Source organism: Phasianus colchicus, chromosome 3 (genome assembly GCF_987193195.1).
Source record: "Phasianus colchicus chromosome 3, bPhaCol1.hap1.1, whole genome shotgun sequence".
NCBI classification, from domain to species: domain Eukaryota; kingdom Metazoa; phylum Chordata; class Aves; order Galliformes; family Phasianidae; genus Phasianus; species Phasianus colchicus.
Window position 1 is genome coordinate 43,004,648 of NC_143438.1, and position 23,984 is coordinate 43,028,631.

A 23,984-nucleotide genomic window follows, 5' to 3' on the forward strand; every position below is an offset into this window, starting at 1 on the left:
GTCAAAGTCAGCTCCTGGTTGCATATTCAACTTAAGAGAGAACTCATCATCGTAAATGACACTTTCAGGATATCATGTGTATCTAACTCCTCCTCTGCAGCCCAAAGAAGCCATCTTTTTCTATTTCTTCTCATTCCTCCTGGTTTCTGAGAGTTTTAGGTAATTAAAAAAAAAAAATCAACAAAATGCTTCTTACTTCATTACTATGCATTATCAGTGCTGCATCTCTTTCTTGAAATTTACCTACTTGCCAAGCCACCTCCCTGAAAAAAGATTTGAAGCTTTCCGCTGTAGAAACACTGCCTAATACCAGTTGTTTTCGTCAAAAGGCTGTGAAGATCACTAGAACAAAAGTGATTTTTACCTACAGCTGTGAGTTAGAAAGCTAATCTCTATACCCATTGCAGGTAACTTCGTCTTGCAGCTAAAGAGATTTTTATCTCCCTAATCCTCAGTGCATTAATGCCTACATTAAAAAGCGATAGCATCACTGTTATCAATCTAATAAGGCATTATAAGAATAAAGATATCTGTAAATCACTTTGATGAGAAAGCTTTGCCATAAGGTGCTAAGTAGAACAGGTCAGATAAAGCACACATTTGACAAACACTGGCAGTATTTCTGTTCATCAACAGATGGTAGCTTTTTGAAAAAAATATTATTATTATTATTATAATCTACATGAAAGTAAGTACCAAATCATACCTGCATTCAACATACTGCAAGCTGTTTTGACTGGAGAGATGGATCACTTTAAGCTTCCTGACTAAATAAACACAACTCACAATTTAAGACATTTAAAGCGAGAATTGAGCATTTTCAAAAAGTTAATCTAAAATGTGCTTTCTAAAAACTTGCTAGGAAGGTTATTAAAACAATAAGAAGAACGTGAAAGAGTCACATATAAAGAAAACAACACTTCTGGAAATATTTATAGAACTCTCTCCTTTTCCACTACCCATACAAGGTTGGTGAGGAGTTACAATTAATGCAAACCTTTTGTAAAACAAAATATCTATACATCAACTGCAGTGGCCGACAAAGGCTACTAGTCAGCTCAACAATAGCTTTTATATAACCATTATCTTTAATTCAGAGCGCTGTATCTTATCTGCACATACTTTCTTTACAAATGTTCTGTTTCGTTTTGCAGAACGCTCGTTAGGCAAAATCTAAAAAAAAAACCACGGTCATCCATTAAGGTGAAATTACAAAAGAAGAACATAAGCCCATTAGGTAATTCACAGAAGGTGCCCGTTCAACACCTATGGAGATTAAATTAGGTTATTTTTAAGTGTTCATCACTTCATCTTCTCTCCCACACCTCCTGCTGTGTTCCTAGCTCTGACCCATAGGACAGAAGCCAGGCAACTCACTTCTGTCTTTGAAAAATCCCAAGTAAACCACAGCAGACATCCAGTTGAAATTCTGTATAATCCAGGTCAAAATACCTTTAGTGTCACTTGACACAATAACTACTGGTTAAAAAAGCAGAAAGCAAAGCAACACTAAATAGTTCGATGTAACAATTCTACATGTAGGCAATTACATATAGTAGAATCATTATGGTTGGAAGAGACCACTAAGATCATGTAGTCCAACCATGAGCCCGTGACCACCATGCCCACTAACTCATGTCCCTCAGTACCACATCCACACGTTTCTTGAACACTCCCAGAGAAGAAACTGACATCCAACCTGAACCTTCCCTGGCACAACAAGTTGCTAGTTACATGGGAGAAGAGGCTTACCCCCACCTCACTAAGATCTCCTTCCAGGGTGTTGTAGAGAGCAATAAGGTCTCCCCTGAACCTCCTCTCCTGCAGACTGAACACTCCAGTTCCATCAGCTGCTCCCGACAAGATTTGTGCTGCAGACCCTTCAAGAGCTCAGCTGTCCTAAGGACACGCTGCAGGGCCTCAATGTCTTTCTTGTAGAGAGTGGCCCAAAACTAAACACAGGTACACTCCTACTAGATAGAGGACTAAAAAAACTATATTAATTATTGCTTCAGGAGTCATTAATACCTAATGGAATGTTTAAAGCTGTTTACAAGTCCAAAGTAATAATGGATCATTCCTAATTAACACACAGTAAAAATTTCACAAAAATGGAAAAAGAGGTTCATTAAAGAAATGGCTTTATATCTCAGTCACAAAATGCCCCCTCCTTTCCCTCTATGCAATGGGGAATAGGCTACAGGTACACCACATTAAAAGATAACTAAGAAAGAATCACACATTTCTCCTTCTCATAATCCCTGGAATCAAGATGAGATGAAGCTGTAATTAACAGACTGGACCTTCTGAAGATGCCTGCGAGTACTGGACACAGCAAACAAAAAACGAAGTGCAGCAGCCTTATACTGGCACGTGCTGGGTGTTAACAAGCAGGTGAGTCAACTGTTAAATTCTGAGTAAAAGGAGGATTTAGGCAGAAAACACTTTTCCAGCCTTCTCTCATGCTGAAGAGAGTTCAGACGTGACTCTATTAAGCGCTAACATGCATTCTAATAGAATTTTATCCTACTGTCTAAAATCATTACTAAAATATATTCAGTGGTCAAAGATCATGGCAGAATCATTCAAACCTCAAGATGTTTATCAGACAATTATTCATAAGAGCACTTCTCTCCTCCAACTCATTACATCTTTTACAGACAACTTCAGAATACATGAACAGAACGATATGCTGCATACAAGAATGGAAATCTCCAAACTTGTCTTTTACAGGCAACAGCAAGTTCAATATGGTGAATAAGTTTTGAGAAGCAGACTCATTGCCAGTTTCCTTTTCTAACAAAAAGGGTAGCAAGATGCTTAGCATGGAAAAAAAAAAAAAATCAAGAGCACTTAGAGATGCAAACAATGAAGACATTTCCCCAACACATCTTATTCTTGCATGCAGCATTTGAGCACTGGGGGCTTTTCCAAGAGATACCATTCTGCCTTTTCACACTAATCCTAAACATGTTAGCTGAAAAGCAGAGGAACAATGCCCACCCCACTCACCACTTGTTTCTCCTGTCTTATAGACAGCTAGCAGTCAACACCAACACAGATAAAACTTTTTAACAGTTTACTCAAATATTTCCACATAACTCCCAAAATACACCGTACAATTGTCCCTTTTTCACTGGTGCTGGCACTGAAGTCCACTCTGATTTATCACCTCATCTTAGCAAAACCAAACGAAACCAAACAGTAAATTATAATTTAGTCCTACCCAAAAGCAAACTCTGCTACACGTTCTTACTCCAGCACACAAAATTTCTCATAAGATGAATAGGTCTCCAAAATTGCACAACTGAAAATTTACTGAAAAGCAAGTAACAAGCACACACATTTCTGAATTCAATTACAAGCAAAAACAAACAAAAACCCTTTTATTAGAGTTAAAATAATGATTTTAGATATAAATTTTCAATTAAGGCCTATTAACCTATCTACTTCAAAATTACCAATACAGACACCTATCTATTTTAAAAAAATGACTATACTGTGCTGCTGCTTTTTTGCTGAGCAAGAGAAAGACTAAAGCCTTGGAAAAATGCTGAAAATGTTAATGTTTTAAATGTCTCATATAACATTCAGCTTGGAATATAACAACTTTGCTTAATCAGTTTCAACCTTCAGGACTAAGCACAGGACTCAATGCAAAACAATATATTTCAAAATAATATATGGAAAAATGCCTCAGCATGAACATTTTTTCCCTTTCTTTTAAGAGTTTTCCAGCCATCATACCAGAAAGTCCATTCATCTCTGCTTAACATGCAGTAAGAACTCAGCAGTCGCATGGGGCAGAAGCCCAGCACCAGTTTATATCGTGCAGCACTGCTCCTGCAGCACCATCCCTTGTCACACACCCTGATCAGTCTTTCTGCAGGGATGCTGGCCATCACTTGCACTGCACTGCTCCCCAAGCTAATATGCTTTTCAGTTTTAGAAGATAATAAATTGCAAATCCCATCTTCTTTCAGTCCTCTCCTTGAAAACTAAATCCCTCGCCCATAAACCACTTCCACAATGAAGCAATTTCCCAAGACTGCACAGCTGCCTCAAAGGTGTTACATCCAAACTCTTAGGTGCAGCAAGTTTCCAAAATCCAGCAGAAAAGATTCCCAAACAGTTTATCTGTCATAGGCAGACATTAAAAATAACAGTGGGTGTGGATGTGCTGCTTTCCCAGCCCTCTCCCAACTGCATGCACTTCCACCCCCAACTTCTTTGCTGGTTTTCATGCAGATTTGTGCCAGACACTTGGCATCCTCATTAAGTGGTGTCTGGCAAGCTGCCTAAGTTTTAGTGGGTTCTGGGAATGCCAATATATTAACCAGAGGACTGTCTGCATGCCCTAAAGAGATTTTATTCAGGAAAAGTCAACCATTTGGCACAAAGAATGCTTCATTCAAATCTAGGAAAGCTCTCCACTGGCAAGAAGAAGAGAAATTGCATTTACGTTCTTCCTAATTTCTGTCTCCTATCTAAAAGAAGAGTTTGAAGGAGAGCAAGATCGTTTAAAAGGTCAGAGTGCTGTCTGTAATAGGATTTTAGGGAAAAAGAAGGCAGATATGAGCAGCACAGACTCAGCATCACATCAAGAAAATGATTCATTTTCATTCTATTGTCTCTTATGACCAAAATAATCTTAATCAGGAAGACTGAATTTAGCTACTATTATGCTGAGCAATAATGAATGGCAATACAGGTACTTGCAAATCTCCATTGCTTTCAGCGAGAACAAGCATTTAGCAAAATGCACCTACACTTAGCATCTTCCAAATATACTAAATCTAGGCACATGCTACTGAAATGCATACATTAAATAAATATAGATGATGAATACAGAGGCGTTTTGTCAGCATGGAGAACAGAAAACACCGTGATCCAGCCATCGTTCTTACCAACCTGCAGGCTTCCTTCCCACTGCAGTCTCCTCACAGTTGCTATCACTCAACTGACAGTCTCAGAAGTAAGCACATAAAGCTCCTCTCTAAAATAAATAACATATTTTTCTTTCAAATAGAAGGTTCAGAAGAATGCGAAGAAAAAAAGGTCAACAGCTTTCCTTCACCGGAATATTCTCTTGTGCAGCACATAGGAAAAGTTGAAGGACACCAACAAATGTGTCATTACTTTGTTCCAAGATTGTTTCTGCAGCCTTATAAGCCTAGAGAATCCCATTAATTTCAAGAAGTTATTCAGCTAATCGAGTACTCTGCTATCATTTAGACACTGCTACCCACTTTTACAAAGAAATTATTTTAAACTGACATTTACTTCAAACCCATCATTTTGATTTGTGCAGAAATTTGCTGGTTTCCTGACAGCAGCTTCAAAATATCACGATCCCTTTATAATGACTAATTAGCACCAGAGAGTTAACAAGAAATCAATTAAAATCAGTTCAGTTTAAATGTTTTAGTGTACATATTAGAAGTCTGGCAAAAATAAGATGATGTTTGGTGGGAAAGAAATTTTTAGCTCTCTGGGCTGCATTTGCTTAGACATCAACCTTCTAGGCAACACGGCTATCCTTAAAAATAGCTGTCAACTGAGAGAAGAAAATGTGCACGTATGAATCATTTCACTACAGGGTTGGATTCCCAGCAACCGATGCACCACTGTTCTGGCATCAGTGCCTGTGCCGAGCAGCTGATACTAGCTTGGTGCCATTGAAGAATTTCACGGTTACCACAGAACCAATCTGCAAAGAAATTCATCTCCAAACTCCTAGAAGTATCTGTATTCCCTCTCCGGCAATTCATTTGCAAGGAACTACTTTAAACTATTGGGAACTACCGGCAGAAAGAAAACCTTTCCGAGGCTGCTCAGAAGTTCAATGCAAGATCCATTCCTGCCAACGTGAGACCTGGTGGGTAAGCATGTGCTTTTTAATGCTTCATTTCTCTCAACATTAATTTAATTCAATATAACCTCTAGGATGCCTTTTTTTTTTTTAAATAAAAATGTACTTTTTTTTCTGGCACATCATATTCTGAAAGGACTTTCAATGATTTCAGACAGCATCACTTAAGTGCAAGCAGCTCCTGTTGGCAGGGCAGCAGCCAGTACAGAAGGTGCTGGAGGGCAGCTGGGAAAAAGAAAACTAAATTTTGGACAAGAAAATGAAATGGAAAACTCTCTTCCTCCAAAAAAAGAAACAAGAAACAAGGCCTGCTACCTCCAGTGAACAGAGAACTAAAAGCATCTTATCTTCACAGGTCTCAACTTGAGGGTTCTATGCAGAGAAAACATAATTTTATCTATTTAAAGCCCATCATGGGGCAGGTTAACTCTGAACTGTTCGGTTTGGCTACTGGTTGGCAGTCTGCATCTTACTAAACTCAGTCCTCATGTGCCTCAGTCTTGAATTCCCATTTCTTCCTATTTCTGCAACATGCATTGAGGGCTGAGCTCCAGCTCTACCAGCCAGAGCTGCCCAGTGCCCATAATGTTTCAATTAACACAAACTACTGCTTTGAAATATCTGGTCTCACATTGTTAACCCATCCTATGTTACACATTTATCATCATTTCGGCCTGCCCAGATATCTTAACTTGCTGGTGAATACCAATACGTCTTTATGCGAGCGCTGCAATGGTCTCCAGATATCAAAGAATCAGAATTAAATACGCTGATATAAAACACAGGATATTTGAAAAGATGTGTTTTCCCTTCTGTACGTAACGACGTGCATTTGATGCATTCCAACCCAAACTCTCCTGGCTCTGCTCGCCCCACAGATCACGCCAACCAAATGCCTGTTGCCAGAACACCAGCACACACGCTCAGAGCACCATTACTATCTCAGTGAACGTAGACAAAAGGCTGTGAACATAGATGCTAGAGGACTTACCACCAGCACGCTGCTCTTCCAGCAGGCCTTCCCCTTTGCTCTACAGCCACAAAGCCGCAATATTATTATATTCTCATTAGCTGAAGCAGACACGTGTGCACCACACACAGTTATTCATCTCCACTCAAAGCGCGCAGACGTTACTTAAACACTTTTGGACTGTTGCAAGGAGTGCAATTCTCTGAGCCCTCACCCCAGCAGTGAAGCCGCAGGGCAGGGCAGCAGCTTCGTGCTCCAGCAGCACCCAGGGCTGAAGCCTGGAAAGCCAAAGGCGCTTTGCAGAAGGGCTCACCGCTGTTCTCACGCAGTGTCCACGTCCTTACCTCATCCACGCCCTCCTCGCCGTGGAACCTCTCCTTTCTGGGGCCCTCAGGGGCGAGGTGCCGCACGTGCTTCGCTCTTCACACCATGCGCTGCACCTTCCCGTTCCCGCGCATTTGACGCAAAAGTTTTTGTGTGCCAGAACCGACGAGCTCTGAGATTTCCTTCCTGACAGGAAGGTACCTGCTTTCAAACCCGCAGGCTCCTACAGCACCGAGCGCTATTTCCAGCAGCACACGAAACCGCTCACCAGACCGCTGTCCTCCTGCACAGCCACCAAATAACCGCACCGGGCTCACAGCCTCCCCAAGAGCCAAATCCCAACAGAGCCTCTATGCATCAAAATCATACGCCTCCACGCAAGTATAAACAAAAGGCAAAAAAAAATAAAAAATAAAAATAAAAAAGTTATTTTTGCACGTTGCCCGTTTCCTACCCTTTCTCCCGAAGCCCGGAGCCCCGCACAGCGGCACAGCCCGCTCCCAGCGGCACGCACACCTCCGGGCTGCGCGCACCGCACGCCAAGGATGGAGGCGGACGCGACGGATTTCAGAACTACGTTTCTGCGGATAAACTTTAACCGAAGCCGAAAAGAAAAGCGGTACGATGACACGCGGGTCACCGGAGAGCGCCCGGCCGCCGCCCGCCCCGTTCCCTTCCCGTAAAAGTTGTCCGCCGGCACCCGGCCGCTCCCCGCCCGCCCCCAGCCGCGCCGCCGCCGGCCGAGCCCCGCGTCCCCCCGCTACCTGTCAGCGGCACCGAACACCTGGGGGGCCGCCCCCAGAGGCGGGCGGCGGGCGGCGACGGGGCCGCCGGAGCCGCTCGCCGCCTCCCCGCTCCCGACCCCGGGGCCTCCCGGCACTTTCCGCCCGCACTCACCTCCCCCCGGCCCCCGCTCGGGGCTGGCCTCCCGCGGGGCGCCGCGCCGCCTCCCTCCCTGCGCGCAGGCTGCGGCCGCGGCTGCCTCCAACTCATCCCAGCCCCGCCGCCGCCGCCGCCGCCGCCTCCTCCTCCTTCTCCTCCCCCCGCCCTGCCCGCTCCGCTGGCTGCCGCCTGTCTGCGGCGAGTCTGGCTCTGGCGGCCGGGCGCGGGGCCGCCGGCGCGGAGGAGGAGGGAGAAGGGAGGGAGGCGGGCGGGGAGGAGGAGGAAGCGGGGGAGGGGCGGCCGCGCTCCCTCCTTCTCTCCCTCCCTCCCCGCCGTCCCCTCCCCGCGGCGCGGCTGGCAGCTCACAGCGCCCCCTGCCGGGCGGATGTACGCGGCGCCGGCCTTCCCCCCGCGGCCCTCCCCGCCGTCGGCGCCCCTTCTGCCTCCGCCCGTCTGGGGCTGAGATGCTGGGAGCGGCCCCCGAGTCCTGCTTCCTCCGCGCCTGTGGGAAACAAGGAAACTGAAGAGCTGGGGGAGGCCAGGGCTCAGTTTTGTCCCATGCAGAATGAAATTTTTCTGACATTTAAAAAAAATGTTGCAGGACAGGAAAACCCAGTTCGAGGCGCAGCCTGACAGGCTGAACCCAAGGCAGGAGCGCGCCCTGCCCGGGAGAGCTGAGGCTGCACGCACTGCAGGCACCATCCGGCTACACCTGGCCGAATGTTCCTGTGCCCAGCAGTCTTGCTCTCTGCCCCCATTCACCTTCCCTGTCTCAGCAGACAGCCCTCGAGGCTTAGGGCTGCCATTGGGCTTGGCCAACTCAGCCTCAGCTAGGCCAAGCCTGATGGCAGCACACCTAACAGCCACATGTTGGGAATACGTGTAGATGTCCAAAGACATCTACACACCATCCCCACAGGAAAAATATATTTGAAAAAAATAAATCTCTATTTCTACCAATTCTTATGTCCAACCTCTATTCCCGTTCCCACCCATGATGCACATTGAGAAGACTTTCCACTTCATAGCTGAATCGAATGAATAGCAGCTCAGAGTGGGGAACCCGATTAGCTCTGTTTCCAGTTTTAAGTGTACATTCTTAACACAAACACACTCCTGAAGTTTCAGTTCATTCCCTTATTGCCTTACCTTGCTCCTGGAGAAGAGGATGGGCACCCAGGCCCCACAAATAGTGAAGGCCACGCTGCAGGCTGTCAGGTGTGACAGGAAATGGGGGACCACTGGATTCATTCCAGAGCAGAGAAACAGCAGTGAAGGACAATTTTAGCAGACATATTTTGGATTAATCAGCAAGGAGCCAAAGGAGTACTAGCTGGCACAGGAAAAAAAAGCTTCCAGTAATCTGAGGGATACATCAGGGCTACATGCCCTGAAAGTTGCAAAAATCATCCAAAGTTCACAGGGTTAACATTCACTACACTGAACTACAGTCTGCATTTTACTGACAAATTGAGAGAAGCTTGATTTCAAGTTTGCTTTGTAGTTTGCAACCAGGAATCAAGTGCTCAATTTCTAGGTGTCCCAGCAACCTGTACGTATGCGGTCCACCACACCTGGGTTTGACACACTGTGGTTGTGCTTCCTCAGCATGGAAAACAAGAAGACACTCACTTCAGGCAGAGATTCTTGCCATGTGCAAAGTCACACCCCCAGCCCACAGAAAAGTTTGCAGAGCACAACAAAATTACCATCAAGTACCAAACCACCCCTATACAAAACCTCAAGAGTGGAAAAAAATGCCTCTAGAAAGGAAAGATATGGGAGAGTAGATTAAGAGGACTGTTTTTCTTTACTCTCACACAGAAAACTCATCTGTTATCGTGATAACAGTGAGTATCTACTTTTCCTTGAGTGTGCCTCTGGCACATATGGTCCCACATGAACTGGTGTAATCTATTAGAAGTTCTGTAGTGGACACGATTATACTTGTAGTTATCAATTCCCGTGAACTGGAGACTGGAGGTGCTTTATTTTTTCCAGTCCTGGTTTGAAGGGATTTATGCCATTTCTTCATAATGCCCCAAAGTTACTTAAACAGATTAAAAATGACTAGTTTAGCTGCTGCCAAAAAAAAGAATTGTCTTTTATGAGTATAATTCTCGTCAGCTAACAAATATGCACACTGTTGTTGTCTCTTCTCCTATTTTCAAGTTTTCTTTTTCTAATTCCTGACAGGTCCATATATCTTCCCAAAGTTTTTAAATTTAAGTTTGAAATTTTGTTCTAAAATGCAAAATTGCAGGACATACGTGTCATCTTCTGAGATGAAGCAAACAAATTTTTACTTAAAGGTTCACTAATTTGCATGTTTATAGAAAACTGTAATGGCAGAAATTGGAATATTTGGGGTATGTAGAAAGAGGATAGCAAAAACAAACAGCAAAAATGCACATAAAGTGCTATGCTTATATTGATCTATACCAGGAAATTGAACCAAAGTTATCACTCAGTACTGCTGGTACACTTTTTCCCATCTGAGACATCCCTGGAAGGGACAAGCTGACGCTGAACATATTGGCATCTGCCAAAGGACAACAATGCCTCAGGTTTCTCAATTCTTTTACCTTTTAATCACTACTTCCGTCATTTCCAGGTTCTGTTCAGTGTCTGGATAGAGTACAGCTCCACTTCAATATGTCTGAAGAACATCAGCATTTCTGAAATGTAAAGAGAGGGAGTCAAAGAGGAGTGTTAAGATTTTTATACATCACAGGAGATGCTGGAGCTGTGCAGACGTTTCTCTCTGAAGAGAATCCGAGAGCGAGCTTGGGAATATGAGGAGACATTTCTTATTTTTTTTTCTCCAGATAACAAGTCTCTTCTGGGAAAGCAATACTCACATTATCATGATACTGGATTTTCATACCCATGAGGTTGCGTTGGCATCCTGGCGGCATTTCCTGGACAAATAAGAGAAAGCTCCTATAATTGATTTAAGGTATAGGCAAATCTGTGTATGATTTCCTTTCTTTTCTTTATCCCTTCTTTATCCTAAACAATATAGTTATGGGTTTTAGTTACTGGTGACTCATCTTGGTTCCCACCAGGAAGCCACAGACCAGTGTATTTCAACTGATTCCTATTATCTGCTTCACAACAAGAACAAGGAAGATAAAATTAAAAACATTCAAACCACAGTAACACAGCCAAATAACATTTGGGCACATATAATAGGATAGCCTTACTAAAGTATGTGCAAAAAGCATGCTACAAGTAAAACAACACCTTAAACAAGTTAGAAGATTTTTCAGTAGGGCTTTTTACCCAAGAGGTCATCACGACTTATCTCCCAGACAAAAAATTCTTCAGTATGCTAACATCCAAAATACACTACTCAGACAAGCCCCTGGGGTAGGGAGTGCTGGATTTGGTGCATTTTGTGCTCTAACACAAAATTAACAACAGACAGAGCCCTCAGCCTGAACTGAACTCCAGAGTAGGTGCATGGTCTTGCTCTGCACCTCGACACCCAACCAGATATGCATAGATGGATGGGGCTCAGGGGGCTCCCTCACCACACAGAGAGCTCTAGGATCTTGGCTGTATTTCTCATGGTGTTGATGGTGTGTAGTTGTGCTCCTCCAGCAGTTGTGTTCTCTCTGCTAATGACCACTTTGTCTGCCTTCTTAAAGAGGTGTTAGGTATTACAGCAGTGACATGAGAGGGAAAATATGTAAGGATATAAGTAAAGGCACAAAAGAAAGATTATTTATTAAAAAATATATAATGTTGTAAAAAGATTGTTTGTTCTAGTCATTCACTGAAATCATATACCAACTACTTTGTTGTTTCCAGGTACATGCACACAGGCTCATTCTGCAATATGTTCTTCACCAATTCCACCCACCCACCTGCAGGCCTCTCCACCAGGTGTCAATCTCAGTGTTAGATAATGACACATATCTTAAGAGTCGCTTTGGTTTTCTTGTTGTGCAGGATCTAACTAAAAAGGTTTGCACGCTAAATAAAATGTAAAGTCAGACTGAAAGTCTGTAAGAATATTTGGATTGCATCCTCAGGTTTTAACAAATAGGTAACGTTAGAGAGCATAAGATTTTGGACAATAAAAAAGTTTGAAAGGACATCATTAGATAAAGTCATAATCAAGAATGCAAATGTAAAGTCCAGACTACAGCTCTCCTAGCTACTGTATACAGCAAGTAATCCTAGAGCCTGGCAGAGACTTGGCAGTAAATCTCAGTTGGACACACATTCTGTAGCTCCTGTTGAAGTTTCAAAATCTTTAATGTTGGCCAAAATGACATTTCTAGAAGACAGCACCAATGCACCAGTTGATTTAAACCTGTAAAAAGCAGTGGATGAAAAGCTTTGACAACAATTAATGTCACAGAACTCATACAGAATTGACACACAGAGAGGACAACTGCCACCTCCTCTTTTTCCTAGGCTTAGTTGCAAAGTTGATCCATTGGGAATGCACATAGACCAGGTTGCCACATCTACCTTTAGTTTCTGATAAATCAGCCAAGAAGGCTATGATGTGGAAACCTGGCTGCAAGAAACCAAGAGAAAGGGACAAAAATGAGATCATATCACAAACTAACAAATATCACACGCACTACATTAAAGAGAGAAACTGTTAAAAGAAAGAGGCAGAATGACAGAACATCTATCAAGATATAGATCAACATCCTATTATACAGAGCCAATGGTGTACGGAGCTATGTGATAATATTTGACCATCAAATGAGAAAGAATACTTGTCTTAACCTGGCTATTCCTCCCTTTTATTAAAAAACAAACCCTCAAACCATTTTTCTTTGAGTTAGCAAATCCTTACAAAATGTACCTACTGTCTTATGAGGCAGCACAGATTGAAGGAATGGAATCCTAACCTGAAGAAGTTTTTGACAGCATTTCTTTAAAGTAAAAATAGTAACAACAGTTCTGAATTGATTCCCTGACTTGTATTTGAAATACCAAACTGTCTAGTTTTCTGGAATGTTGATAACAGTACCACATTAAAATAGAAAGATATTTAATAACTTCCATATGCTTTCACACTGATCTATCTTCGTTACAAATTAGTCAGTACATTTTTCAGATGGGGGGAAAGAAGTCCCCAGTATGTATGAGACTAATGATAATAAAATGCTATTTCCAAATCTCTCTTAGCACTACAGCACTTTGGACACTGCTTCAGTAACTTAGCGTGTGAATTAATACATAGGATGAACTAGAAATTTACGTCAAGTTGTACAACTCAGTATATTTTCATATTTGCAAAATGAAGCCTTTGCCATGTGAAAGACAAGATTCTTGTTTATAGTAAAATACCAGAAATATATTTTCTTTTTTATTCTCTGGGTACAACAAGCCCATCTCTCTCTGTCTTTCTGCATTGTAGAGGTGCTCCATCCCTCTGATCATCTTTGTGACCTTCCTCTGGACCCCTTCCAACAGCTTCACATCAGTTTTTGTTGGGTGCTAGGCCTGGATGCAGTGCTCCAGATGAGGCCTCATGAGGGCAGAGCAGAGAGGCACAGTCACCTCCCTCACCCTGCTGGCCACCTCCTTCTGTCCTGCAAGCACACAGTGCCAGTTCATATTGAGTTTTTCCATCAAAAAACACTCTTTTCTCCCTAGAGCTGCTCAGAACACATTTTTTGCCCAGTCTGCATTCATGTTTGGGGTTGCCAATCCTTGCATTTGGGCTTGTAGAATTACATGAGGTTTGCATGGGCCTGCCTCTAAAGCCTGTCCAGATCCCTCTGGAAGGCATTCCTTCCCTCTAGCATGTTAACTGCACCCCACAGCTTGTTGTTGTCCACAAACTTGCTGAAGGTATACTCAATCCCATTGTCCACTTCCCTGACGAAGATGGTAGATAGTACCAGTCCCAGCACAGATCTCTGAGGAACACCACCTTATCACTTGTCTCCACCTGGACATCAAGCTGTTAACTGCAACTGAGTGTTACCATCCAGCCAGCTTATTATCCACCAAGTGGTCCATCCGTCAAATCCATGAATCTCCAATCTGGAGACAAGGATGTTGTGCAGGACAGTATCAAATGCTTTGCATAAGTCCTAGTAGATTACATCAGTTGGTCTTCCCTTACATACCAATGCTGTGACCTCGTCACAGAAAGCTATCAGGTTTGTCAGGCATGATTTGCCTTTAGTGAGGCCATGCTGGCTGTCAAACACCTCCTTGTTTTTCATGGATCACCTTATGGCAACATATGGAAATCGTATGAGAAGGCTGCACAGCAGAACTGATCACCAATAAGAGCATGAACATTTCAGGCCTAACTGTAATGAGACAATCAGTATTACAGTGTATAAGCATCTGCCTCTCTCTATTCACCAACCTAATCTTTCCTATTTGGCTGCCCATATTCCTAGCTTTCAAATGCTCCCCAGTAAGTTGACACATCCATGTATTTTTAAAAGCTACTCAATTCTTCTTCTTTAGGGCTTCAGAGAATAATTCTACCTTTCTATTTTATGCACTTGAAATAAAAAACTGTTTTTTTTTTTTTAGATTAGGATTATCTTCATTGTGTCCCTGGTACAGTACAGAGCACACTGTCAATGCTTAAACTTTAAAACACATAATTACCTTCATTTTAAGAACCCCACACTACAATAATTTTTTTAGTTCTGCCCAACAGGTCTCCCTAAGGATAAATCTGGAGGGCTTTGAAATGTTTCCAGTGTCCACTTACTGCTACTACTTCTTTTCTCTTTCTTCTTTTTTTATTCTTTCCCCTCTTTTTTGGGGCTCCCTTTAAAATAAAGCCTTTGTATTACTGCGGCATTGAAAATTTTGTGGACTTTACTATGAAGGAATAAAAATTAACGTAAATATTTGGCCAGATTATACTGCTCAAATTGCATATATTTTAATATAAGCAGTAGCTGAGCGTTTTGCATGTCTAGCTCACCTCGAGGCATCAGAAGCTAACGCTGCCCACTGAACCTGATGCCTGCATTGTCCAGAATGAGAGCAAATGAAACCTGCTGCTGATTGCACCGGGATTGCTTCATTCCTTGCTGTGACCAAATGCATTTTTTCCAAGTTCGAATACACTTACAGAAATACTGAAGATGAGACTGTCACATTATTCCCTCCTAGCTGACTATTCTCAGTGAGGCCTTCGGAATTGGTTCCTTCTTCTGTTGTGTTAAATGTATCCTGGTGACTTTTTTTTTTTTAAATCTTCCCCACTGCTTTTGCAGGTCATCTATAAGAAAAATATTAAACATCTGCAAGCGTGAAGTTTAATGTCTTCCACTAAAGGCTCTCAAAGCATTTTGTTGACGTTAACCTGTTCAATCTCACCAACCCAGACATACAGAACCATTATTTCTACCCTACCTACAAAAGAACAACAGAGAAGGCTGAGTGGCAGAATTCATTCTTGCAGTCAAACTCTAACTACTAGATCAAAAACAGCTTGAAGAAAGACAAACGACGCTCTAAGGCACAGATGTCAATGATTGTATTAACCACAGTTCCTCTGATAACATGCTGTCTTTTATCTCAGATACTTCCTTAGCTACTCACTTATTTATAAGCAGGATACCTACAGATTGCAAACATACCTTACAGACTCCAAAATGAAGTCAAAAATAATCTCTCTCAGTTATTTTAGCATCAGAATAACAAGTTGAAAGAAGATGAAATACATAAAAATGATAGATTTGTATATCTTTTTTCTTTACACACTGGCTATTCAGCTGGCATTTTCAGAAGTCTTCACTGACAGCTGAACCATGTTAGACAAGACACTACTTGAAAAATATATTCAAAAATTGCAGAGAAATGTTTCTACATTTCACAAAATTAACTTGTGTAGGTCACCATTATATGACCTACATAAATATATTTCTCTACTGAATCCTAGTGTACCAAGATGTGCTTTGGCACGTTGTGAAAATGATACTCTGATTCATAAGTTTAATGTAATGAGATGCAAGAAAAGAACCCATATTTCTTTCTCTCAAATCTAGGAAGTGAAAGAGTATTGCACTACATTTAATGACAGTTTTCTTCAACTGGTTAGAAACACTATGTGTTATACACTGCAGAATACAGACTTCAGTACGTAAGAATGAAAAAAGCTTTCATAGGTTGCAAAATGATTTACCAATGTTTTATTTTTATTTTACCAAAGGTTAAGTGAAAAGTTGGATTGTAATCCTAACATTGAAGAACTCCTGTAGCAGGTCAGTGCCATTCCAGAAATTCTGATACAATACTTTTTATTGAAATCTTTGTCAGTCTACACAGTGGTATAACATCCATTTATTTTCTGTTATTAAATTTTGTCTCATTCATGCAGAGAACTGAGACTGCTCAAAGGATGCATCAAGAGTACATATGGAAAGAGGTTCCATTTGGTAGAAGTTCTACCTCACCTGTGCAGATCGACATCTTGTTCAGTATCATACTTGCTTTACCACACTCAGTAGAAAAATCAAGAACAAATAGTCACAAACTACACATGGAAATAAATGGCTTTGAATTATCTCATATTGACCTGACAGTATAATTTTCCTGCAGGCAGTTAATGCAAACAGCTGACTTATGATAACTTAATTAGAATAAGAAGTTAAGGAGAGCAGGTAATTCGTGCAGGTATACTCTCAATATACATGCACCTACATTACCTCAGAGAGTCTGGCAACAATTTCTTAAAACACAGCCACACCTATATCTTATGCCAATCTAAATTATATTGTTGCCACAAAATTTCACTTCTTCAAGCCATGTCTTTCTGGCAAGTTGACAAATATGTGAAATACTCTCTTCCTTCCTCAAACTTGAGCCTTTTCACCAGCACGCATACATGGGCAAATTAAGTGTGCTTATGGTTTACTTGTAGCTATGTCACAGCACATAACTATCCCAAATTGTATTGCTTCAAAACCAGACAATTATAACACAATAAAGGCTGTTCCTTCTCATGGGTATTAGAATGTCTTCTTACTGCTTATTTTTGTTTAAGCATTGTTTTCACAGTGACATTTACTTATTTCTTTGCTACACTCTAGAACTGTTGTTATCCTGAAAGCATGATAGATGAGCAACAATTCTAATTTCACCATACATAGACCTCAGAGCCTCCTCAGGGGAATAGCTGAACTGTTATCTCCAAGACATGTCTCCTTCCAAACATTTGCCCTTCCACTGAGGGCAAGACAACAGAGCAAAGCAGATATTGTTCTGTTCAACACCATTCTTGGCTCCGTGTCCCAACAGCAACATGGAAATCTTAGCATGAAACAGCACAGCTTGGAGCATGTCAGCAGTTGCATGGAGCATCCTGACAGAGGCTGCACAGCTGCTGCAGCTCCAAGCTACCATCTTAACTCCTGAGCCTCACAGCTCTCACACATCTCTCACTGACTGTGTGAAGGTTGTAACAGTACCAGGGCGACTCCTCTCCATCCACAAGTCCTGCTATTAGCTGCTAGAGAAGCTGCTTGGTAGTTAACTATGACAATCCAGGCACAGGCTACATGCTGAGTTCCTTTAAAGAAGCCTCAGAGAACTTCAGAATCCCGCCTGCCACCAAAAATTAAAAACTAAAATACTTTGGACCCAACGTTGCTGTAACTTGTCTGTTCTCAAAGAGAATTACATGAGCATAAAAATTTGTCAGCGGTCAATCTCAGCTCTGTAGCAGATAGATACAATTTTATAATAAATCCAGATGTGACTTGAAGTCAAAAGTTAAACTAAAATTAGTACCCACTGAATGACTTTTTTTTAAGAGAAAAAACACTCTCTACAGCTTAAAGAAAGAACTGTAAAAATATCTAACAATCATGTATCTCTCTAAGCGTCATTTCGTTTTTGTCTCATACAAACATATAAATCTAAAGAGACAAAAGTGGAAAATTTGTCCATGTTTGTTTGGATATGCTCATAACTCATAATCAGTTTGTGTGCCTCAGTAGTGCCCCAAGTGTACAAAGCTATCCACCATTACCATTTGATTTACACGTACAATATCCACCTAGAGAAAAAGTCTTAGTGCACTGAAAGAGATCAACATAGGCTTTCTACATTTAACAAACAAATGAAATTACTTACCAGTCTTCAACAGTATCAGCCTGCATACAATTAGTAGGTAAAAAACAGAACTAAAAAAGGAAACAAAGTAGATTTTTTTTGTACAAAAACCCTAATGTTCCACCTACCACCATGTAAAGCGAGTTCACCTTCATACCATGTTGTGCCTACCCAAACTATTGCACTCACACACTTCCACTGAAAAAAAAAAACATTTCATTTCCAGTGATGTAAATAAACATCTCTTTGTTCAGGAAAGATTACTATTCTTTTCAGCAACAGGCATGATCTCATTCTGATACAACCATCCCAGTAATTGCATGAAAGAAATTTTGCATTGCCACAGCTGAGGGAACATTCTAGAAAGTGAATCTAGAAGTCTAGAGGAATGTTTACAATTTACCTCATCAACTGCAAGAAGAATGTATGTCACTTAGCTATTTCCTAAGAATGAGAAGCACAATCTGCACAGGGTAAGGCTAACATCAAGATGCCTTACCCCAAAAATGCCTCAGCCTCCTAGTATTTTAAGATATCAGTTGGCCCCTACTTGCTGCGCAAAATCCCATCTCAGAAAAGGATTAGAGATGCATTTTGACCAAGAACATTCAGTTGCCCCTTGAAGAACCCGTTTATTTTCATGTTAGTGTTTATATTTTCTTCTTCACGGTCTTCTTTAAGTTCTGCAAAGACATACTACACATAGCTTTTAGTCCAACTGTAGGTTTTTGATTAAAAAAATTTCAGATTTGCAAATTTCAGAAAGAAATGGTAATATCACTATAGTTACATTTCCTTCCAAATCAGTTGTCCTTCCAGAGGTCTAAACAAAGAACAGAATAAGAGATAAACAGATACAACAGCTGCAGGAAAGAAAAATCTTTCAGATCTATCCCAATAAGTGTATCGTTTCAGCAACTGAACACTTATTCTTGAACTGCCATGAGCACTTGAATGATTTCTAAAACAAACATCACAAGAGCTAGCTACAACAGAAACATGTTACCCTGCAGAGCTTTGAGAGTTTCAATTTATGAAGACTGACATCTACAGAAGGTTGATGCTGACACACTAGTACTGATCTAGATGCAAGAATGCTGCATTAAACAGCCATCACATTCTCCAAGTCCCACTAAGAAGCCTAAGTCCTTGCAATTTTATCATGTTTTTCAAGATTCAAGTCAAAGGACTCAGGAATGTGAAGTTACAAGACTAGGCCCGTATCCTAATCATTAGAGACAGCAAGATCAAACAGAAATCCATCTCCAGCACAAGCCCTTGTACTTTTCTCAGCTGGATTTATTTAGCACATCAACACTTCCAGTGCTGGAACAGATTTTTAATCTTTCCTTCAGCACAGAATCTTGCAGCCCTAGGATGGTGGTGCTACCCCTTTACTCCCACCACTTCTACCTGTATTTCATCTGAAAGACTGGGTTTGCTTTGTTTTGTTGTTTTAGACTTAAGTCTCTGACATACCTGGTTCTACAGGCATGGCTGTTAATCTCCTTTTCCTGTCATGACTTCCTGGACTTAGGGACTGAGTACAAATACAACTTCATCTTCACACAAAAAGATCCATTTGATGGATGCTGTATTATCTGATCTGATGGAGTACAGGCTCTCAGCACAACTGAGGGACTTCATTCCATCCCTGGATAATCAAGCATGGCAAATCCATGGCAAGGGGAACAAAAATTGGTGTCCTTTGGAAACTAATTTTTATAGTGTTTCATATCATCAGATATGCACGTTAACTGGACTAAGTATTGCAGATCTCTTCCTCTGCAGAAGAAAGAATGCCTCCCATACTAATGAGTATTCTCACTTTTTTTGAGTGTTTTTGCAACATACTCTATGGGACCTGCTTTAGCAGGGTGTTGCAATAGATTTTTTCACAGGTCCCTTCCAGCCCTTATGATTCCATGAAGTACAAAACCTTAAGTTTTATTGTTTAAGGTGGGGCCTTGTGACTCGTTTCTGTCCTGTCTACAGATCTGTTGAAAACTACCATTCTTATAAAGGTAATCTCACTGCAGGCTGTTTCCCTCCATGTTTGAGAAGCAGAATACTATCTTTTTCTCAAACCTGAATGTGACAGAGCATTTGTTATTTCTCCTGACATGTCCAAGGGAGCAATACTTTGCCCAGGTTAAAAAAAGGATCAATCTGTGGCCAGAAAGTAGGCAGAGGTGCACCTCTGCACATTTAGACTCTCTGACACAAGACTCTTCAACGTGACAAAAAAATATATGCCTAAGCAAGTAGCCTGGAATTCACATCAGAAGTGCAAAGCTCACCATTTCCCAAGAAATTGTCATGCAACTCCCACATGATGAAATTAAGAAAAAAGCATCTAGGTGTTAATAGACCTCACAGTTTGCTATTGCTGATGGAGCAGCTACTCCCCCTGCGGTTGCAATTAGGAGACAAGAAGATCTGGGTTTCAACCCAATCTCATGAAATTCACAAAGAAATGGCACCAGTATGCAGGCTGGCTTCCAATCAAGCTGACAAAGGCATCCTCATACTTAGCATCTGTATAATCAAAGAATATGAAGATGTTATAATTATGAAATAAACAAGAGAGTTAGGCAAAGCAGTTTATAATATAACAAAGAGAATAGATAGGACGCTTATCCATATCCTGGGCTTGCTTATGAAACTCCAGAGGAGCGAATCTCCAGAAAAAACCCTTCCCTACTGGCAGTCAGCTCTTAAAGGGGTCTAGGAGAGGTGGAGCCAGGCTCCACCCCTTCTGACAGCACAGGTGAATTGCCTTCACCTGTGCTCCGTGGCTGACTCATTGCTCACCTCAGGTGATCAATCAGAGGTTCAGGCCGTGACTCAGCAGTTCCCATACAGCATCATTCCAACCTGGTCTGCTTTCAAAGACATCTTTCGGACCTGGTCAGGATCTACATTAAAAAAATAACGAATTCTCCAGTTCAGATGTTGTTCTCTCAATCTGCCTGTTATCACCCTTCTGCTAAATTACCTGCTGGAGGAGCTCTTTAGTAGAAAAATTCCATGTTTCTTTCGTAAGGAACTAAATTAATTTTTAAAAACAAAGTCTCTCTAACCTAATCTTTGACAGACAGATTAGAGAATAACCACACTCACAACTAGCATATCTGAGACTATTATAATCATAGCTAGAAAGACAGTGACAAGCTGATGAGGGACAGTTACCTCCTCTGCAAGCATAGCAAGATCTAGTCTAACATATGCCTATTACTTCATTAGACGACCTTTGTCTTCTAAAAGGCAGCTCATTCCCCGCATGTGGTAGGGAGGTTGGAGATTCATGATCCTTGAGGTACCTTCCAACCCTGTCCATTCTGTGATTCTGTGATTATTTTCTAGACTTTGTCAAGAAAAATTGTATTAGTATGCTTGCTCATCCGTTTTGCTAAAGCTAGCACCTACATCTCCCACAAACATTCCTTTCTGCACAGCCAAATGTCAAAATATCCGGTCTCTTCCCAAAACCTTTTTTAAAAGATCAAGCAGCTCCCTTGCTTTCAGTATTCTTAACATTGCAGTATATGAATTTCCACATCTTTCTATACTCATAAATGTGCCTTTGCAACCACACAAAATAAAATACACATTTCAACAAAAGACTGGATGAGAAGAAATCTCCATGACATAAAATAAGATGGATGATAACCTACTTCCTGAAGCCATACAAAACTATCTTACCTTCATCTTTCATAATTGGATAACTACTATACTGTGACAGCTCGTTTCATTTCTGGTGATTATTCTTCTTTTAAATGATTTTGTGTTCTATTAGCAGTTGCTTTGTAGGTTTTGTCTAATTGGTTGGCTGTTTTGGTTTCTAAGACTCAAAACACCTTTTTTCATTCAAAGCCATACTGAAATTCCCAAGTGTAGTTCCTATAGGCCTCTGAGGACTCTGGGAGTGGCCACAAAGGATATAGGCACACAGAAACCATAAAAACTATTGAAGAGATGCGTGGCATACAGAACAAGCTTTCAAATGACTTACTAACATACACGAGCTGGCTAGTGTGTATTGTTGAACTCAGACACAGCGATGCAGGTGTGAAGGTGCAGCAAAAGAGGTCTGGGGATATGCATAATTCACCAACATTAAATGGTTTATGCAACTCAATGGCAAGATTAAGCACCAATTGCTGTTCCAGGTAGGTAAGTGCTTTGAAAATTGAATCCCACAATTTAATTCACTTGATTTCTAAACATATCAAACCTCCTAAATTACTATTCATCTGCATTGCAGGCTTCTAGCTTTTAAGCCAACTCTCTTTCCACTCAGAGACAGCATTGAAGTACATGGTCATGTTTTCAGTTACAAGCAGGTAAGAATCATTATCTCATTATCTTACGTTATGTTCATATCCTGTTCACAGGATATTAAACTTCCTGTTTGGTCACAAGGGCAATACAGCTTAGACACATATAATATCAATTCTAGCCTTTCACTAAATTCTTTCAGTTCCTTAATTCTTCAAAAAATACTAAAATTTCACTTGTCAGGTCATATCTACATTCTATTAAATGTATCTTCTGTCCATCACTCAACAAAGCAATTTAGGATGGAAACCATACTTGTTCGAGATAGGCTCAAAATGGAATACAAGGCCCAAATATTACCAAATTTTGGAAAATCTACTGAGAAGTAATTAAAAAAAAAAGAAAAAAAAAGTAAGAATCTGTACCAGTGCTGATGAATTGATAAGAGCATCTTAATATTTTGCATTTGCACACTTTGTTTCCATAGAGAAATCAAGAAACCATTCCAATACCAGACACTACAAAAAATAGATAGAAACGGACAAGAATATACAGTTCCTAAGCCCCACTGGACCTATTCTCAGAGAATCAATAGGGGTGGAACACCTTGATTTACCTGAAAGGAAGAAACATTTTTCATCTCTTTGGATCTTTCACACACCAGTAGGTTAAATTGCGAGCCTTCATTGCTCTGTCATTGCCTTCCCACTCCTTGGAGGCCTGGGCTCGAAACACTGAGAGCATCCACAGGAACAAACAAACAGGTTCCAAGCTGATTTTCACACAATTGCTGAAAACCTGTAAGATAAAGGTGAAGAAGATCTGAAGAGGTTATTGAAAAAGGAAAAAAAAATCTGCAATATGAGGACACGAGATATTTCTTTCTGAATATAGAAACCTCACTTTCTAGCTATCATTCTTTACCATGAGGAAACTTTCAAAGAGTGTTTCTAGTACTCATGAGTCATTTTCTAACACCGCGTCTTTGGCGGGTTGAAGCATTTTGAAAGTGGAAAGCAAACAAAATTGCTTTTAATGCACTCAGAAGAGGGTACTTCAGGTTTTTTAAAGCCATTTTTTTTCTCTATCTTTTAGCTGCTAGGAGGCTTTAAATGGGACCCCTGTAGGTTTTTGTCTGTAAACCATACGAGAGCATAAAAGCCTGGAAAACTTGCAGAGATTCTGAAGCAGGTTCACACAGCTTCATTGAAACTGTGTGTGGTTTTGAAGCTCACCAGGGCTCTAGTCACCAGGATCCATTTAAAACTGCCAACTTAAAAAATAGATTTAAAACTCATAAAGGATTATGAGGAAAAATGTAAGACTTATTTTGCTAGGCTTTCAGCTTGAAAGAAAAAATACTATTCTGTAAATAGAAAGGAATTAGTTTTCATTCTCTAAAGGGTTTTGTGTCTTGTTTCTTCTGAAAACACATACAGTACCCTCAAAAACAGATCTCAGTAACTCCTATAAACACAGTCTGAATTAACCCACATCAAAGTGCTTTACCTCTATCAAAGAATCAAACTGGTGGATTCATTATATCAACATAAGGTGAGTCAACTACTGCAAAAGCACGTGCATGAT

At 41.0% G+C, this 23,984-nt stretch overlaps 1 protein-coding gene and 1 long non-coding RNA gene across 2 annotated transcripts in view; one reads left to right on the forward strand and one right to left on the reverse strand.

The window, feature by feature from the left end:
- The window catches only part of LDLRAD4 (low density lipoprotein receptor class A domain containing 4), a 262,875-nt gene extending 254,579 nt beyond the window's left edge, over window positions 1–8,296 (reverse strand). Inside the window, exon 1 of the mRNA XM_031589000.2 lies at window positions 8,064–8,296. The gene's annotated coding sequence lies outside the window, so the exon portion shown is untranslated. The remainder of the gene's footprint in view (window positions 1–8,063) is intronic.
- A 2,339-nt stretch (window positions 8,297–10,635) lies between these two features.
- On the forward strand, window positions 10,636–17,011 carry LOC149918538 (uncharacterized). The gene is made up of 3 exons (XR_016465098.1): window positions 10,636–11,007; window positions 16,213–16,264; window positions 16,381–17,011. It is a non-coding gene; the product is annotated as an uncharacterized LOC149918538 (long non-coding RNA).
- The last annotated feature ends 6,973 nt before the right edge of the window (window positions 17,012–23,984 follow it).